This window comes from Natator depressus, chromosome 25 (genome assembly GCF_965152275.1).
Source record: "Natator depressus isolate rNatDep1 chromosome 25, rNatDep2.hap1, whole genome shotgun sequence".
NCBI classification, from domain to species: Eukaryota; Metazoa; Chordata; order Testudines; family Cheloniidae; genus Natator; species Natator depressus.
Genome location: NC_134258.1, coordinates 9,684,750 through 9,699,279, shown reverse-complemented (window position 1 = coordinate 9,699,279; position 14,530 = coordinate 9,684,750). Strand labels below are relative to the sequence as shown.

Genomic DNA, 14,530 nt, shown 5'->3' with positions numbered 1-14,530 from the left:
ATGCTCCTTGCCCTATGCACAGTCCTCAGTCAACACTCTCTTGCCCTCCCGTGCCAGAGGTTTTCGATGGGGCAGCATAGGGCCACTTACAGAAGCTCTGCATAGGGGGAGTTCTACCTTGGCCAGTTGTGGCCCCTGCATGGCCCATATGCTTCTGGAGCAGCACGTAGGGGCTAGAATCTGTGTCAGTCTCCCTGGGTGAAACAGATCCCACAAGATCTATACCCCACTTATGCCCTATACAGAGCTGGCCCTCTGCACAGAGGTCAATTTCACACGGGATGCCTCAATTCCCCAGGGGGACAATACATCCCTACCTTGCAGAGGGTGTCATGAAGCTCGTTCCATTAATGCATATGAGGCCCTCATGCCCGGCAATGACGAGGCCCCTGGAAAAAAGCCTATAAATAAAAAAAGCAATAATATCTCAAAATTGCTTTCGAAGAAATATTGGTCTATAATAAAGCATGAGAACAATCTCATATGTTCTCTGCGTTACCAAGAGAATCACAGAGTTGCTTCAGCACCGACACCAAACAAAGAATTTTATTAGACACAGGACAAGAAAATGGTGTGGTTAAAACCATGGCGTGGTTAAAACCATAGGGCTGGGAGTCAGGACACCTGGGCTCTCTTCTCTCACCAAGACGGGGAATGCTAATATGATCCATAACTGGCATCAATGGACAGAGCGTGGCTTTGGTTCATGGTGTAAATGGACCTATCATGCCAAACGTGCCCTGGCCATTACCATTTTACACGTTTGATGGGAGCATGACCTGAGGAGGAGCTCGGTAAAATCAGGTTTTAACCCCCCACTGAAATGCAGCCACCGCTGGGATGCAGCGTGTTAGTAGTTACAGGTCAGTTGCCTCCTAAAGCTCTCATCATTAGCCTAACTCGCCTCCCACTGAAGTCAGTGAGACTTTTCCCATGGACTTGGGGGTGGGAGGAGGAGAGGGGGGCCAGGCTGAGCTTAGCCATTGCTGATCACTTTGGTAAATTCGACCCCATGACCCCACATTTCAGATCTCCATCCTTCAACCCCCTCGCTCTCCTTCCCGCTTGTAAATGGATCGGATTCTACATGTGTCCATTTGACCCTGCAGATCTGAAACGCAAAGACTCATGAGCTGCAATCCACATGTCCCCTCTCCTGGGAGCGTTGTGAGGATGAGTTAATGAACATATGGCGAGACAAGGGGGGTGAGGTCGGATCTTTTATTGGTCCAGCTCCTGTTGGGGAGAGAGAGAAGCTATTGTGTCTCCACAGAGCTCTTCTTCTGGTCAGAGGCCTTCTTCAGTGCTGCGTAGCTCGCAAGTGTGTCTCTCTCCAGCAGGAGTTGGTCTTACCTCACCACCCCCGTCTCTCTAATATCCTGGGACCCACAGGCCTACAACAACACTGCCTGCATTAATGAATGTTTGTCACAGTCCACGAGAGGGCTCGGCAGGGAGGAGGGAGAAGCTGCGCTATGCTATTTGGGACAAAGCTGAGTTGAGCCAACCCCTAGCGCACATTCCAGACCCATGTTTTGGGCCATGTAGGGAGCAGAGAGTGGAGACTGATCAGGAATTAAGGTAGAGCAACGTGATCTGTCTCAACAGCTCAATTCCAACTCCCTGCTAGATGGGAGGGTAACCATGGACCGGGGAGGGGGGAACGCATAACAGACCACAGTGTGGTTTCCAGCCAAGTGCCAGCTTGCAGATTGGTAAATACCGCAAGCACCATGTAAATTTATAGCTTTGTTTATTATTCCAAGACATCTGGGCTTTAATCTTCCTTCCGAACCAAACAAAAGGACTCAGATAACGGCACACGGCCCGGGGGGCCGGTTATGAGGCCATCACGCATGTCAGGAATGGCAGATGGGCAGCACGGAAAATAAATGGGGTAAAACAAGAGCAGGTGATGCATTACATAGCCCAGCGAACAGCCCCGGAGGAGGGAGCCCAGAAGCAAGGGCTGATTTTTCCAAGGGTGGGATGTGGAGCTAGCTCAGTACTCAGGCACTGCTGAAGCCCCTCTAAAGCACAAATCCCTCCTCCTCCGCTTGGCTCTCACAGGTTCCCATTGGGTGCGTGTGTTTCTATTTTTTTAATGCAGCTGAACACTGAAGCTGGCTCTCTCGCCTGCAGATGCTCAGCGTCAGCTGCCTCCGGGTCCCTTTAAATAGCCGCGGCTAAATCACAGCTCTGTCAGGCGATGCTCTATTTAACCGAAACAGAAGCTGCCCCCCTCCTCCTGCAGCCGCGGCCCAGGGAATCTCTTCCTAAGTCCATTTTCTCAGCGAGTGGCAGCAATAAATAAAATCCATCCGCTCAGGCCTTGAAGTGCCATCATCGCCTCCCGCTTGATTACTTCTGCCGAGGCTTTTGCCCAATGCACGGCAGCCCTGCTCCTAGCAGCATGTCCCTCGCCCCCGTTACGGGCTGGGAAAGAAAGGCAGCAGCAACAGAGACTGAAATGGGAATCAGGCACTGTAGCCAGAAGGGGCTAAGCAGTGATCGGAGCCTGTGGTTTCCTATGGCCCAATAGGGCAGAGGGGGGTCGGAGTTACACCCAGAAGGATATGCCAGTCAGAGCCTCCTGGGTGGTGAGATGTACAGACAAAGCAAGGTCCTGATCATTAAAGCTCTCACGTGGCTTTCTGCAAGAGCAAGGAATGTCAACTCCCGTCTTGGCCAGATTTCAGCAAGGTTAATGGCATTCCACTTGCCTGATGTTCATTAATTTTGTGGTGTGCGGAGGCGTCGCGAGAATGTGCATTCTCGAAAAAGTGGCCACATAAAACTGCAGGAGGGAGCGGGGTCTAGGGGTTTGCTCAGAGGCCTGGCAGGCAGGACCAGTGGGTTCCACACTCAACTGGGTTGACAACAGGGAAATCCCTGGCTCTTTTGGTGCTGGTATTCACCCATCTCTGCCAGTCATAGAATCATAGAAGATTAGGGTTGGAAGAGACCTCAGGAGGTCGTCTAGTCCAATCCCCTGCTCAAAGCAGGACTAACACCAACTAAATCATCCCAGCCAGGGCTTTGTCAAGCCGGGCCTTAAAAACCTCTAAGGATGGAGATTCCACCACCTCCCTAGGGAACCCATTCCAGTGCTTCACCACCCTCCTAGTGAAATAGTGTTTCCTAATATCCAGTCTCTGAATCTGGTCCATTAACTCTACCGCCGGTTCATGCTCACCGCAGAGAAAACGATCAGAACAACAGGAAAGCATATTATTTCATTTATCATCACCACCAGCCCCAACCAAGAGCTTCCCCAGACATCTCATCTCCCAGAAGAGACAGTGATAATGGTACCTACCTCTTATCTAGCGCTTTTCATCCAGAATAACTCAAAGCGCCTTGCAAAGGAGGTCAGTCTCATTATCCTCATTTTACAGATGGGGAAACTGAGGCACAGGGCAATGAAATGACTTGCCTAAGGTCACCCAGCAAAGCAGTGGCAGAACCCGAGAGAGAGCCCAGGTCCCCACACTCTACCCACTAGGCCATACCACTCCCACCTATAGTTTTCTGGTTAGGAGGAAGTTGAGCTTTCAGCTAATCCAAGGCCTGGTCAACTCTGACCATGGAGGGACATGGCCCCTCAGCACTCTGATGTAAATACAAGATGCCTTATCTCTTAGGCCATGTGGTCACTTTTTCACTCTGTCCATCCATCCAGGTACCTATATGTCTCCCTCATCACTATCGTATCTGAGCACTTCCCATTACTTAGCAGATGACAACGGTCTCTCTCTCTCTCTCTCGTCTTTCTCCGCTAAGCTTAGGGGTTTGTCTGCTTGTGATTTTGTTCTTTTAACAAATTAATCTCTGTGCGTGAGGGTGCTATTGGAGGAAGCCAGTTCTGAACATTTCCCATCTGGAAAAGACAGACATTTTTTATGGAAAGAAAAGGAGTACTTGTGTCACCTTAGAGACTAACAAATTTATTTGAGCATAAGCGATCACGAGCTACAGCTCACTTCACTGACGCATCCGATGAAGTGGGCTGTAGCTCACGAAAGCTCATGCTCAGATAAATTTGTTAGTCTCTAAGGTGCCACAAGTCCTCCTGTTCTTTTTGCGGATACAGACTAACAGGGCTGCTACTCTGAAACCTGTCATTTTCCATGGACTTATCCAAAGCTACACAGCGCAAAGTAAAGATTCGCCTGATTTGTTATTTAAACATATGTGTGGCATGAACCAACAGTGAGTCTAACTGTGACCCAGAATCCCGGCTCTGAATCCCCTTCCCCTGCACAAAGATCTGGATCTGAGCATCACCATGGGAAACCCAAACGTAGGACTTTCCAGAGCACTCCCTCTGCTCCCATGGAAGCCAACGGGTACGATTCCCATTGACTTCTGTCACAGCAGAGTCAAGCTAAGCTCACTGGGAAATCCCGCCCTACATCTGAATGACTCCCACCAAACTCTGGAGCCGTTTGGACTGAGGTCTGGCTCTGGTTCCCAAACCCAGCGGCTCAGCCCATCCCCGTTTAAAGAACGCTTTAAATAACATCAGTGCAATCATATTTGGAAGAGCGCCACTTCCTTCCCAGGCTGTGTATTTTTGGTGGCTTGAAGCGGAGTTAATTCTGTAGATGTCACAGGCTCTTCGTACGTAAATGCGGTATATTTAGAGACCTGTAATGAGGACTGGTTGGGTAATGCAAGGGTTTCCATCTTCCATTAGGACCCGTTTATCACACTTTTTGGAGAAGACACAAGGCTGCAGAGTATAGAAAGAGGGTTTATTAATAAAGCTGCTGGACACAGGTTCCCAGACTGACCAAAGCAGCATGTGGTGCCCAGACTCACCACTTGGGGTCTCCCTAATGCCTTGCCTGGACCCAGCGGTGCATGACACACTTTGGGATTCTGTCCCCTGCCATGTTCATTTGCTCTCCTCCCAGTGCCCCCACTAATTAAAAGCACATGCACACCAGGGCCTTCTTTCGGTGGCTTTTTGGAAGGCACCTTTGGGAGTGCAAAGCACCCATCCAGCTTTAGCTTTTTTTCTGCCAGTCCCATCTGTCACATGCAGACGAGTCAAAGACATAGAGGTCAAGATGGAAATACCTTCCCTCGGAGTCCCTGAAAGATTGTTACTCTGGTTATACTAACGAGGACATTTCCAGGAGGCCAGGGTCGCAGGGGGAAACCCCAGGCAGCGTCCAAAGAGCCTCATTTGCAGTGGATCCCATGCTCAAATAAATTTGTTAGTCTCAAAGGTGCCACAGGTACTCCTTTTTACAGACTAACACGGCTGCTACTCTGAAACGTGTAGGAACAGGGAGGATTTCACAGACGGGGACTCCAGAGGAGGGCAGCGAGCGCGGGCCCATCCCCTCTGTCTAGTAAACCCCCCGCAGCCACAGAGGAGCAAGAGAGCAGAGCAGTGCAAACATCAGAGAGCAGCACCAGTGCAGCCAGCTCCCGGGCACGGTTTTGTTTTGAAATCAGTGCTGTGGTGGCAGAGGCCTGGATCACACAAAGAACAGATGCTGGTTATTTTAAACCCTACTGTAAACTCATTAAAGCAGCTGTCTGCCGTCCCCCGAAGATGACTGAATTAGAATTCAACTCATCCAAGAATATCACAAAAATATATGTGACCATTTGGAAGCAAACTTGTTAGCATTTCAACAAGCTACATCTGGGAGCCCACGGACCAGAGGTTTTTTGGGGGGGAGGGGATGAGGGGATTGTTTCTCATTGTCAAGTTAGGGCACAATTCAGTGGTTTTCAAACAAACCACGCCACGACCTGCTTCTAATTTAACCTCTCTGGCTCTTTTTGCAGTAATGAGGCCAGACATTTCTGCATTACTGTGGGAATCTTGAGCACCAGAGAAACTCACTACAGATAACCTGGTGCTCCTCAGAAGGTGTGGACTGGCAGAGGGGAAGCCCTCCTGATCTCCTGGGAATTCCTCTCCGGGGATCAAAGAAAAAAAAATCTCCTTCCAAATCCAGATGTAAATATAATAGCCCCAAGAGGGCAGAGGGGAGCCACTGCTGGTGGAGAAATGAAAGCATCTCACACACCCATTGGGGTTCTTGGAATACAAGGCAACTTAAATATGTTGGATTAGACCACACATTCTGGCTACGGATCCCACAGTGCTTTTATTAGGTCTATTACATAGATTACAGTAGCATCTAGTAGCCCCAGCTGAGATCAGATCCCCATTTTGCTAGGGGCTGTACCAGAGATGGACCCTTACAGCGTGAATAGACAAATGTAGACTCTCCCAGCACTCGGCTGAGAAGGGTGTCATAGTCCCCATTTTACAGATGAGGAAAAACTGAGTCCCACAAGAAGACAACCTGCAGCCATGGGCTTAGAACCCAGGAGTCCAGACTCCTGGTCCCCCTCGTCTCACCACTCAACAGTACTCTCTCCCAGATCCAGAACACAGGAGTCCTGACTCTTCCCTTTCCCACCCTCACCCCCCAGCATTCTAACCACTAGGCCCCACTTTCCCAGAGCAAAGACAGTTGGGTAAACTGAGTCACGGAAAGGTGAAATGAGTTGCCCAAAATCACACATTGTCAGTGGCAAAGGGCAGGATAAAATGAACTAAATGACTGGCATTAATACTATGCCCTTCTCTCGCACCTTGCCTCTGAGGAGCCTGAAGTGCTGTACAAATATTACTCATTCAGTTCCAGCACACCCTGAGGAGGTAGGTAGGCACTGCACAGGTGGGGAAACCGACGCAAAGACAAGTGAAGCGACTTGCTCAGGATCACCCAGGGGATCCACGGCACAAGTCCAGTACTCTGACTGCTTCCTGCCTGTCCTTTTCACAGAGACGTTTTCCTGCTGACCGGGAGGCTGGATCCCATGGTCTGCACAGGGTCATAGGGAAGAACCTTTCCTGCACATTGAAAAGAGGAAGCGATAGATTTCCAGCTCAGGCTCATGAAAGGAAATCACGACACCTCTTGATTCCTTGCCCTAGAACCCGGAGCACTGTTTTACATTGGTGCAAAGTGAGTGCCCTTCAGAATGGTAGCATTTTACACCCACTTAGCCCAGCTGTCAATGACAAGGCGATGGTGAATTGGGCCCAACATCTGCAATAGCTAAACCGCCAACTGGTCAGTAAGAGGAGAGGTCTGTTATATGGTAGCAGGTCATTCATATTCCAGGGCATCCCCTGTAAAGACACTATGATAAGGAGCCACCCAGGTAACCATGATCTTTTGCATTGCAGTGGTGCCTAGAGGCGAGGGTGACCACCTTTTCAAAAGGCAAAAGTGGGACACCTGCAGGAGTCCCGCCCACTCTGTGACCCCACCCTCCTCTTCTCCCGAGACCCCGTCCCTGCCCCTCTTCATCACCTGAGCTCCCACCCCTCTCTTCTCCTCTTCATACCCCCCACCCCCAAGGCCCTGCTCCCTGCCCAGGCCAGAAGCCAGAGCTGGGCCGTGGTAAGAGCCACCAAAGAAGCCCAGGCTGCTGTGGAGAGCACCAGACCCCCCGCCTTCCCTCTGCAGTGAAGACTAATACAAAGAATCCATTTAGCTTCTCTGCAATGGCCTGGTCTTCCTTGAGCGCTCACTGACTCTTTGGCAGGTATCCTGCTTCTGATGTACTTAAAAAATAATTGTTGTTAGCCTTTGTGCCCTTCGCTAGTTGCTCTTCACATCCTTTCTTGGCCTGCCTCATTCCACTTGTAGTCTTGACTTGCCAGAGTTTGTGCTCCTGTCTATTCTTTTCAGTAGGATGTGACTTCCATGTTTTAATGTTTTGATTCTAACCACCCAGGGCCACCCAGAGGATTCAGGGGGCCTGGGGTCTTTGGCGGCGGGGGTTCTTCCGCTCCGGGTCTTCGGTGCACTTCGCCGAAGACATGAAGTGGAAGGACCCCCCCGCTGCTGAATGGCCGCTGAAGACCCGGAGCAAAAGAAGCAGCGGCAGGTCCTTTACTCCAGGTGTGTTCGGTGGCACTGAAAGACCCCCCCCCCCCCCCCCCGCCACCAAATTGCCACCGAAAACTCCTGTGGGGGCCCCTGCAGGGCCCGGGGCCCGGGGCCTGGGCCAAATTAAAACCCTAGATCTCACCACCTCTGAACTTCGGAGTCAGTTGAACCAGGTCCCTTCCAAACATGGCAGCTCAAGCCTATTTCTGAAACACAGATAATTTTCAACATGGACTTTATTGTGAGGAGTGAGTCATTGAAAGTGAGAATGGGTGGCCCTATAACCACCTTTTTTACTCTGCTGTTTAGCCATGGTGGCATTTTTTGGTCCTCTTACTGTTCTTTTTATTTGGGGTATACCTTTAGTTTGAGCCTCTATTGTGGTGTTTTTAAATAATTTCCATACAGTTTGCAGGCATTTCACCCTTGTGACTGTTCTTTTTAATTTCCATTTAATTAGCTTCCTCATGTTTGTGTCTTTCCCCTTTTTGAAGTTAAATGCTACTGTGATGGGTTTCTTTGGCATTTTCCCCCCTACAAGGGTGTTAATCTAATTACATTACGGTCACTATTACCAAGCAGTTCAGCTATATTCACCCCTTGGACCAGATCCTGTGCTCCACTTGGGACTAAATGAAGAAGTGCTTCTTCCCTTGTGGCGTCCATGACAAGCTATTCTGAGAATCGGTCATTTAGGATATCTATAAATTTTATCTCTGAATCCCATCCTGAGGTGACATATCCTCAATATGAGGATAGTTGAAATTCCCCTTTATGATTGCCTTTGGAGCCTCTCTAATCTCCCTGAACATTTCACAATCACCATCACCAGCCTGGTCAGGTGGTCGGTAGTAGATTCCCACTGCTGGCCTTGAGCTTCTCCAGCAGGGGCAAAGTCCCTCTGTCCTCACCTTGGAGCTAAGGGCTGTGGGAGGCAGGTGTCAGGAGCAAAAGAATCTAGGAATCTCCATCTCGCCCCTGGCACCAGGGAGGCAGAGCTCTGAGCTGACTCAATTTAGATGTCCAAATATTTAAACAGCAGAGAAGCTGTGGGGGAGGGATTAGGTGGGTTTCATTTCAGGATCAGTTAATAGTTAAGGAATCCAAGTAACTGTTTAAAAGCTCCCACAAGTGACAGCAGACGGCTTCTGAGACCTTCCTCTCTCTAACAGAGACGTTAACCTTTCAAAGCAACTCCCAGCCTCCCACCTGGAGCCGTCCAGGGACAGTCTATTGTGCTATTGAACAAAGAGCCCTGGTTATTACTCGCAAGTGAATGACAAGGATGAGCTTTAAATAAAAGAGATCAATAATAATATATCAACAGCTCTCACAGGGCCTTAGAGGGTGGGGAAGGGGAGGAGAGGAGGCCGGGGGGGAGGGGGAAGGAAATATCTAATCAGTGGGTCACTGTGATCACAGGAGTTATTAAAAGAGTAGTTAAGAAGACACTGATTGGGCTTTTAATCTCTCCTCACTGCATGTAGGTCCCCAGGGCTGCGCATTCATTTAACTCCAGAATTCAGTTATGGCAGAGCCACACACAGTGATCGGGGGAGAGCCAGGAGACTTCTGCGCAGAAAGCACCTGCATGATAAATGAGGCCCCTTGACTCCACTCTGGCAGCATACAGGGGATGGAAACATCCCCCTGGAAATACCCCCCAGGACTTCCCTGTCTAGTTATGGGTCTACACTGGTCATACGCTGAGTCCCCACTGTGGGGGTGGATCAGAGGCAGGGCTGGAGTTGCTGCACAGTGATAATTCTCTGCTTGCCAGGCCCCAGAGGGGCCCATGTGATGCAGAGTGTAAGTCGCAGCAGCCTATGGCTGCTCTAATTTACATCAGGGGGCCAGCAGGTCACATTAAACGCACTCACACCCAGTCCCTGTCCCCCTCCCAACACGGAAATGGAAGAGCTGAGACTCAGGCCCCACCAGTCCGGTAGCATGACGGTAAATGAAGAAGCTTCCCATACTCGTCTTTTTTCCCCCAGTGAAAGCTCAGCGCTATAGTGCCCATGGGTGTAACGAGTTGGATGGATCTCAGCCTGGGCCCCAGTGGGCAAAGTGTCCCACAAAAACACCATTGCCACTGGCCCCCTCGGTGACACCCTTGGGAGAAAGGCCTGACCGGGCCAAAGAAATCAAAGTCTTCTCAACCGCCAAGACGTGACCACTCTGGGTCAGGCCTGCTGCCCACTGGCAGGGTAGCAGAGGAGGATGCTGCCCTTCTAGCACCTGGTCTGTGAATAAACAGGACTCCAGTCTCCGCGCCAGCACTGAGCTCACTTTATGCTGCGCAGAGAGTTAAAAACGTTCCTCAGGAGTGACGCAGCATTGGAGCCTGGCCCGTATCAGTGTGGAAAGGAGAGGAGACTACAATAGGATTTCACCCTTCCTGACAACAGCAAAGCTTCCAAGAGACTGTGTCCTATCTGAAAGTGGATCCGGTGGATGTGAACCGGCAAAGGAGGCAGGCAGCTCTCCTGCGCTGATTTCACCATGTGGGGTTATTATCTAGATCAGATCAGAGAAGCAAAAAGCAGGAAGGGCAGCTCCAGCAAACAGCAAAGGCTGCCAGAGCAGAGCAGGAAAAGAAAAAGCTGATAACAACAGGATGGTTCTGTCTCCCTGAGCAGAAGGGGGACGTGGAATGATAAAAGTGGTGCTCAATTTACAGAGCTACTTAAAGAACCCAGACAAATAATAACAATCCCTTGATCTTATATAGTATTTTCCATCTCAAAGCGCTTTATAAAGCAGGTCAGTGTCATTATCCCATTTTACAGGTGGGGAAACTGAGGCACCGAGCGGGACAGGACTTGACCAAGGTCACCCAGCAAAGCAGTGGTAGAGTCAGGGGCTGAACTGAGGCCTTCTGAACCTGAGTTCAGTGCTCTGTCCACTTGGCTACAGTGCGTTCCCCATGTGAAGACTAGTTTCTATGCCAATCCGTGTGAGCCAGGCTGGGAGCAACTTCCAGCAGGTGGGGCAAATTCTCTTCTCAGTGACACAGCTGCAGCCTCTGGAGGGCTGGGAGTAGAATCTGGAGCAGCTGTGAAAGGCTGCAGTGAAATTCCTTTGTGAGGGAGCCGCCCCCATGCAGCATGGAGGCACGCAAACACCAGAGGAAGTTATGAAAGAAGAGAAGAAGGCTGCAGTGGGAGAGGAAGGGTGGACCAATGGTGATGGAGTAAGCCTGGGATTCAGGAGGCCAGCTTGCCGCTTGGCAAACCGTGACTCCTACGTGACTTCATGCCTCAGTTTCCCACCTGTAAAACAGGGATAAAAGCCCTGCCCTTCTCATGGGGATATTGTGAGCTCCTCAGATACTGTAGTAATAGGTGCTGGATAAGTGTCATAGACAGCTACGAGCCTATCACTTGCAGGGAGGCATTTATTTAAGAGATAAAGTCCACAGGAAGAGAATGTTGTCACAGGATAATGGTCTCCTGCTGCTAGATAAATGACAAGAGGGGGGGGAAAAAAAGCCCAAGACCTCCCAGGGGCCCTGATCTTCTGACAGAGTTCTGCTGGGATGACTATTTCTGATAAGGTACGCAGAGAGCCTCGCTTGCTTTTGTCTGATGATGCCGAAGAATGGCCACGCCTCTCCCAGCCTGATGGAACAGGAGGCATGCTGATTGGCTCATAGAGGCCAGCTGGCTCCTCCCATCGACAGCAGTGGGATTACTCGGCTGAGGAATGGCACACTTTCTGCTCTGGGTTGAATCGCTTGGTTTCGGGTTCATAAAATAACGTAACATTTCAGGTTCCGTCACAGCTCTCACAATGCTGCACATGGCAGCTGCTTGGCACCTCAGTAGGACTTAGCTCCTCCAGCTCAGAAAGCACAGCAGAATCTCCACTAGCAGCTAGCAGTCTAGAGCCCATGACAAACACGTCAAGCAGCACTTCCAAAGGAGATATGACTTCTGCAGAAGACTCCGTCTTATTAGAGGAGACCAGCTCACCCCAGGGATTGATAGGAAGTTGCACAGATCCTTTCACCCATAGGTCACTGGTTTGGATCTGGCTCAAGTCATTAGGAGTTGGAAATCTTTATGGTCTTTGTGGGAAATGATGTGATAGTCTCCCTGCCCATTCCTAGTAGACTGGCGGGGTGAGGGGGTCCACATCACAAAACATGGCCTCCTCATTGGCAAGGACTGGATGGGGGTGAATCCTGGACTGCTCTCCTAAGCCCCAGTGCTGCAAAGAGAACTATGTGGGAACAGCATTTATTTCAATGGGAGTATGAGGGTAGGCTCTGTTTGAGATCAGGGTCTTATGTGGGAAAATCAGACTGGTTTGTGGGAGAATTCAAACTGTCTCCCTGAACCTGAGCTCATTTCTAGAGCTGATGCACCAGATTCTCAGCGGGTGCAAATTAACGTAGCTCCATTGACTTCAACAGAGTTCCAGCAATTTACACCAGCTATGGACCAAGACTGATTTTTCTTTTCATGCCTCTGAAACATTTTGACACAATCCCTGCCCCCCGTGTGCGCCTAGTTTCCAGCGAGGACCAAAGACTCAGAACATCTGTCTTGTGAGCAAAAATTCACAGCAAAGCTGGGGGACCTTGGGCCCAAGTTTCATCTCACACTGGTTCATAGCTCCAGTGCAGGTGCTCCTGATTTACTCTGCCGTGGCAAGGCCTAGGGCTCTTCATTCGTGCCTGCAAAAGCCCCTAAAACCTGACTGGCACCATAGACAAGAAATGACAGAATTCACCCCAGACAAGCGCAGCAAGGAAGTTGCAGATATTAGTAGGGACTGGATCCCTCCTTCCTACCGCAAAGCAGATTCTGAAACAACCTCAGGGCCCCCACCTGCACCGCCAAAGAGCTCACAAAGTGCAGACATAGGCGCTGACTCTGTGGGTGTTCCGGGGTGGGAGCACCCACGGGGAAAAAATAATGGGTGCTCAGCACCCACCAGCGGGCCCCACCGATCAGCTCCTCCCCCTACCCGCCAGCACCTCCCACTCGCCAGTGATCAGCTGTTCAGAAGCATGCAGGAGGCGCTGGGGGGAAGGAGCAGGGGCAGGAAGAGGCGGGGCGGGGATGAGGCACACTCAGGGGAGGGGGCGGAGTGGGGGCAGGAAGAGGTGGGTTGGGGCCTTGGGGGAAGGGGTGTAGTGGGGGTGGGCCCTGGGGCGGAGCAGGGGTCGAGCACCCCTGGGGAAATTAGAAAGTCAGTGCCTCTGAGCGCAGACAAGAGAAGTCCATTGTTCCAAAGCCCAAGGGTCAGGAATCCTGCTAGAAGCAGGCAGGAGTATGCATGATAAGGGGCAGTGTTGGTGGGAGAGACACTAGCCATGGGTCTGTCTCCTTTTTATTATTGGCCTAACCCAGAGATCACTGAGTCCTTTCCACTGACTTCAACGGGCTTCGGCTAGAGCGGTATGTCCCGGCTGCACAGGCTCCCCGAGCAGGTGCGTGCTACTCAGCGGCCAGACCGGCCTGAGCTGTGGGCAGTGCTACGAGAGGAAGCATGCCAAGGGAGGGTGGTCTGAGTAGTGGTGGTCCCACCGCATCTGCAGCAGACACAGCTCACACGCACCGGGCTGAGATTGTCGGCATGTGCTGCTGCTGACCCAGCAGCAGCCTCAGCTGTTGCCTGCAGAGACCCCCCTCCTCAGGCCTCCCTGTTGCAGGGATCAGCAGCTGTCTGCAGGTTCTGAACAGTGCAACGTCATGGATTCACCTTTCGCGTTGGCTTCACCCATTGTCTTCCTCCTGAGCACGGCCATTTCTTCAGAGCACAACCCATTCATATGGGTTTCCCCGGGAGATACTGTATTATATCCTGCAGTGTAGCCCAAGAGGGCGTGCCTACACTGCAAGGTAAGTCCAGGGTTCGAACTCAGGCCCAAGGCTAACCTCCCCTACCATTTACACACAAATCGCGGTAACCCAGGGCTCGGACCTAGGACCCCATTGGGGTAAACGGTCCAAGCCTGAGTCAAGCCATATTGCTTTGCAGTGTAGACATAGCCCCACTGGATTGATTCTCTAGGAGTCCACCAAAAGTATCCCACAATCCCACAGGACAACTTTATTAGTCCTCTGGACAGTCAAGTTTGGTGAACAATCAAGTTTTCCCCAAGCGCATCATGAACAAAGGGCTAGAGCAGCCACATTTTGGAAGGGCGCTAGGAAGTTTGGGATATGGGTGGTTTGACTCAGGCCCGCATAATTCAGTGTAGATGCTGGTTGGGATCCAATATTCATCAATTCCTAACTTGGGGTTACAAATGTGTGTAGACACTCAAGCCTAGATTAACAAACCCAGAGCCTGCTAACTAGAGTTCATCTAACTCTGGGCTTCCATTGCAGTGTAGACATACACAGAGCAACCTCAGTCTCCACAGGGTTCTCTCCTAAGGCTTTACCTTACCCACCATCACCACATGTCCAGAACACCATTACTCTGCTGCACATGGGGCTACAATTTGACCCCAGAAGTGGCTGCACAAAAATGCCTGGAGGAAACGTCATTCTTGGGAAACTGACCCGAGAACTTTAAGAAGAGCATGCAAACTGCACCTGTGTCCTGGCCCTGATCCTGAGAGCTGTCTGGTA

General features: G+C 50.8%; 1 long non-coding RNA gene across 1 annotated transcript in view; it reads right to left on the bottom strand.

The window, feature by feature from the left end:
• Positions 1–14,530, bottom strand: part of LOC141977841 (uncharacterized) — a 146,737-nt gene that overhangs the window by 31,508 nt on the left and 100,699 nt on the right. Inside the window, exon 2 of the long non-coding RNA XR_012636292.1 lies at positions 318–401. This is a non-coding gene — a long non-coding RNA (uncharacterized LOC141977841). The remainder of the gene's footprint in view (positions 1–317; positions 402–14,530) is intronic.